Source organism: Trachurus trachurus, assembly GCF_905171665.1.
Source record: "Trachurus trachurus genome assembly, chromosome: 16".
NCBI lineage: Eukaryota > Metazoa > Chordata > Actinopteri > Carangiformes > Carangidae > Trachurus > Trachurus trachurus.
Window position 1 is genome coordinate 29,732,001 of NC_139902.1, and position 6,000 is coordinate 29,738,000.

Sequence of the window (6,000 nt, forward strand, 5' to 3'; positions counted from 1 at the left end):
GCTGCTGGCATCGTGAGTCATGGAAAGTGTCACACAGATCATTTCCATAACAGTTAATGGAACCTTATTTGTATGGAAATAAGCTTTTTATGTGCTTAAACTGGAGGCCGATCCATCAATCTTAACGTATTATTAATATTAGCTGATTCTTTATTTTTTCTTTACTTTTTTTTAGCGTCATATAGGCTATTGATGTCATTATCTCCTACCAATGTCCAGATGTTTCTAAGAGGAAGCTAAAGAAGTTTCAACCACAACATTGACTTGAAACAGTGTTGCTCAGTGTGTGTGCTATTCATACACACACACACACACACACACACCATAGGTAAATGCAATCCACTCCACTCCACTCCTTCATGGTTTGTTTACGTAGCCGCGGTCCCCAAACAGCTAGCATTAGCATTAATGAGCTAAGGAACAAAGGCGGTGAATGGGCCTGTGTTAGCATTCACTCAGCTACCTCCTATTGAAGTTAAAGTATATAGGCTCCGAGTCATGTGAGGTCGAGTCATTAGCACTTCATTTACAGCTCAGTAACAGAAGCGGCTTCGCTCTTTGATATTTGACAGAAGCTCTAGTTTATCTAGTTTTTGTATAGGCCTATGTAAAATCTGGGAAATGGTGCATTTTGGGAAACCACAGCTGCAGATTGTCTGTGTAACCACCAAACTGGAGGATTTTCTCTTAATATAAACTAACCTGAATCTAAAAATAAAAACCAGCAGAGCCGGAAGTAAAGCTAAAAAAAGAAGAGTTTCCTTTCCAAATAAAACAACTCATCTCTGAATAGCCTAGGACATAAAATCAACAGGAAGCCTCCGGAGCCGATCAAATTAAAGGACGACAAATGAGAGCGACAAACATTGTAGCTAATGGAGTGTGGATCCTGAGTGTGTGTGTGTTTGTGAACTCATGACGCTGAGGAAATGATTTGTCAGCCAAGTGACAATGAGCCAACATTTGTCGAGTCAATTAGCACATGCTAATAGAGCTCCATTCACTTGTTAACACACGCACACGCTCACACACACACTTTGCTCTAGTGTTTGAATAAAGGTCAACTACATCTTTGACTTCAATTTAACCTCAGAACAACCAGTCAGACTCAGGACTCATGGACCAGGTGAGGGAGCTGATGAGGTCGATCGATCACACCTACAGCCAATCAGGACATTAGCCTATCAGTGGATGTGGTGTAACAGGAAGCAAAACACTTCTTTTCTGCTCCTCAATGTCTGAGTGAACAAAGGTGACACACACCTGATGTTAGTGCATTTTCTGTCAGATACGGTGACGTTCAGGAAGCTAAAGCTCTGTTTTCAACAAATGCACGCAAACAACAAACATAAACCTCTATTTTGGAAGAAAATAATTGTTTTTTGTGAATTTTTGTGTGGATGAAAGACAAAAATGCATTAAAATATATCAGTTTTTCCAGATACCTGCATGCATACAAGTCTGTTCTTTATTTTCATGCACAAGAAAAACTCAGGTCAGGAAACCGGAGAAAAAAATGTACATGTGCTACTAGGCTATATCAAATAAAAAATTGCATGTTGATAAGGAATACTGAATATTCTTTCAAAATAAAACTAAATCTGAACTGTCTTTGTAAATCCAATGGTCATTTTATGTAATTTGACATATATTATCATAATAAAAATGGTACAGTCTTTTTTAGAATATGATCAAAACGTATCAGAGGTTTTTCCACCGCAACTTAGATTAAGAAAAGCTCAAAAACTATCAACAATTACCTAATTATAACTAAAAAAATCCTGTGTTTACATGTGGTCAGCTTGTGTTTGCCCAAGAATGAATTTTACATTGTGCTGTGCTGAAATATCCATCATCCACACAAATGTTTCCCTGCTAACGACAGAACAAATCTGCCTCATTAACAAATTATACGCCCACTCTGTTACCTTTATTTTGAAAATACGTCTCTTTTGCTACTGTCTGGATGTTTAAAACAGAGACATTTGGGAACGATGATGATACAATCACTCGATTAACAATTAGATGTTTATGACAATGAGACAAAATGTATTTAATATGACTTTATATATGTTTTCTGTGGGGTTTAGTGTTTATATTTTCATGTGTGGGGGTGTGGGGGTGTGTGTAAGTCTGGTCTCAGACAGAGCGAGCCTGTCTTCAGACTGTGAGCAGCTTAGACGTTGGAGGAGGTGTGGGGTGGGGGATAGTTTTTTTGGGGGGGACGTTATCGTCTTCACTGCTGCTGCTGCTGATCAGCACAGAGAAAACTCATCAGGCTAATTCTTTACCAGTTTAATCCACTGGTTTAACTCCAGTGTCTGAGACAGTGAACTGGCCTCAGAGGATTATCGAGGAGGAGAAGAGTGGGACAAAGACGCCAAAACAAAGACGACGACGACACCGACTCTCCCTGTTGCTCCTCGAGGAGGCGAGAACGATACTCTGCAGAGCTAATAATTTGGATGAAAGATCAATAATTTCACCATAAATTGATAATTTATAAGAAGAAGCTCCTAAACTCAAACTGTTTTGATTGTAAACTCACTGTGAAAATCAAAAAAGAAAGAAAAACTCCCGGGTTGGGTTCAACAACAAGCTGAACGCACAGAGGCCACACCGCAAAAACCCCACCCATAATCCTTTGCACCGGTTCCCCCTGACAGAGACGATGGCGGCGGCGGCGGCCTCCTTAAGACAACAAGGAGAAGAAGAAGGAGAAGAATAAGAAGACGTGGACGGGGAGTTTCCCTGCTTTATTTAGTTAAGTTAGATTCAGTTTATCTGAGTCTAATCCGCTGAAGTCTCAGGTCTTTACTGACTGTTTTCATTTCACTTGATCTGTGAGCTGTGCACCTACTTGACTTCTTCACCCACAATGCATCACTTCATTCACTGGAGTATCTACATCTGACAACACAACACCCCCATTGGAAAACATTAACCATTTCTTCTGGATTTTGTTATTTTAATAACAAGTTGGACTGATGCAGGATTATTTCTTAAACATACAACACTAAGATTTCATTTCACCTTTATTTATTCAGGGAAGGTCAATTGAGAGCGAGCTCTTTTTTTTCAATGACGCCCTGATTACAAAAACACACAGTTATACAATATACAAATACACTCAAAATCATAATCAACAATTACATACAGGCTGTAGAACAGTTGATAGTACGTTTTTGAAGCTATCTAAAGAAATTAGATGATCCAGTTTCAGACAGCTTTGTAGCTTATTCCACTTTTGGGAGCATAAAACTGAAAGGCAGTTCTTCCCCAATTCTGTCCTGATACTGGGAGTTTGTAAAACCAAGGGATCCTGCGAACGAGTGTGCAATGAGATTAAGCTGGTAATATAAACAGGTAAAATTTTAAGTAAGGCTTTGTAAATAATCCTTACACTTAAGGATGGCCATTCAACCTTATTATAAAGAACGCAGTGATGGGTTCAGAACATCTCCAGTAATAAAACGAAGAGCAGAACGATAAAGTGCATCAAGGGGTTTCAATGTAGAGAGAGCAGCATGCACGTAAATGACATCACCATAATCGAGTGCAGATAAGTAAATGGCCTGAACAAGTTATTTTCTACATTCTGTTGTCAGACAAAGAAAGATAAGTTTTAAAAGACAATTTGTCATCTAACCAAATGCCCAAATATTTGTAATTTGAAAAAAGTTTCAAATTATTCAACTGAAAGTGTGTTTTTTTTTATTTACACTGTAAAAAGAAAAAAATGTAATTTTACCAGAAATGTTCTGTAATTTTTTACAGTTTTTTCCTGTTTTCCAATAAAACAATGAAATGCCAGTAGATTTACAGATATTTTTCAGTAATTTTAGGTTTCATGTGTAAAATTACAGCTAATTAAACATTAACCAAAAAAAGTTTCAAATTATTCAACTGAAAGGGACACGTTTCTGTATTTTAAGCCTGTAACCGACAACAAATGTGTGTGCATATGTGTGTGTGTATGGCAAGCGTGTACACACACACACACACACACATACACACACATGCACAGAGGGGGGACGGATTATTGTGCCTGTTTTGGCTGCAAAACCATGTGGGATACGTCACCGAGCTCTGCAGGTTGTCCCCCTCCCATTCCCTACTGATGATTAACTTAGCTGAGCTAATTAACACACACACACACACACACACACACACACACACACACACACACACACACACACACACACAGAGTGGTGAACTCCAGTGTGTTTCTGGGGGAATGACACACTTCCTTCTAAACATCCTGAATTTTCCTTTCAGTTCAGTGAAACTTTGATTGCATTTACGACAACAGACACACACACACACAGAGAGAGAGACACACACACACACACACAGAGACACAGTATGTCGCACCAATTTGATTGATCATTGTCACAGGAAGCGCTGACAAGCTGGAATCATCATCACTCATTCATCATCATCACACACACAAACAGCTTCGGCCCATGTGACCGCGACCTGTGACCTGCAGGGCTTTTTTTTTTCTCTAACAGTAAAAAATAACTCATGCATCTTGGGAAAATCCTTCATTCCTGTCAGGTGTGGTAACGTTTCACTCACAGAGGAGATTTTTTCAGATTTCTTGTCTGTTCTCAGTCTTCATGTACAAAAACATCATGAGACGGTGAAGTTCAAGTAAAAAATACTGAACTTTCCTTTAAAATAAAACAACAACCCATCCATGTTTACAACTCCACAGGCCACAGCAATGTCATCTGACAACAGTACGACTTGTTAAATGTTAAAAAAATATATATTCTTGTATAAACATGCAGCCGTCTTGTTTTTTTGGAATTTGATGTAACTGTTTTTAGGTCTTAAAGGGGTAGCTCAACATTTTTGGCAAATTGGCCCATTGCCATAATCCCTATAGTCTTAGCAGTAGATTCGTTACTCCGTCTCGTATAACGTTCTGTCATTATCTCATAGCGTGGTGAATGTGCAGGTCACAACTTGTCCACTAGAGCGTTTTGGGAGTTGTTGGATTGTGTATTTGATGAGTTTGATGAGGGAAACCAAGAAATCCCATGAGCCTCCGTATAGCGTAGCTCTGAGCAGCTCACGGCTCTGCTCCGCCGTTCTAAAAATAGCTTGCACCAACAATTAAAGGTAACGAACCTACTGCTATGACTATAGGGATTATGGCAAACCATCAAGAAATCCATACACTGATGCAACTCATGTAAAAACACACACAAACACTCAAAGACACACACACACACACACAGGGCAGTCACCCCGCCTTACCCCCTGCGTGGCGGCTGCAGGCCCAGATTTGAAAGGGATTTGTTTGACCTGAGGAGGTGTTGGCAGGAGGAGAGGGAGGGGGTGGGGGGGGCACTGTGTGTGTGTGTGCGTGTATTTGGGGAGGGACGACTCAGACAGACAGTAAAACATATGTCGCTCCCAGGGAGGGGCCATCTTTGCTAATTTATCCGTGGCGGCGCTGCACTGCTCCGGTTCAATAGTTATAGAGTTAGTTTGGTCCACACCTCAGACCTGCTGCTGCTTTTACGGCTCTGCAGCAGCTCGCCAGAGGCACGGCCGCAATATGGAGGGGAGGAGGACCTGCCCCGGCCCCCCCACCCCCCCGGGCGTGTGTGTATGTGTGTGAGAGTGTATGTGTGTGAGAGTGTGTTTAAATTCTCCCTCGGAGGCAGAGAGGACTGGAGGAGGTGTCACCGTCCTGCATGTCTCACATTCCTGCTTCTTGTTTTCTTTTTTTGTTTGCTTTTTAAAAAGACATTTCTCAGTTGTAATGTTTAATGGTGACACTGGGGGAGGAGGGGGAGGAGGGGGGGTTTGATTGACACCTGTAAGGTTACGATCAGTCAGGTGGATCAAGATCAACTCGCAGTTTCCTGATCGCTGTAATAAAAACTTCCTCTCAGTTTATCAACGTTGTCCTACTTCTACTTTCAGATTTCACTTCCTGCTCCTTTACACGGTGTTTGACAACAAAACAACAACGTCAAAGCT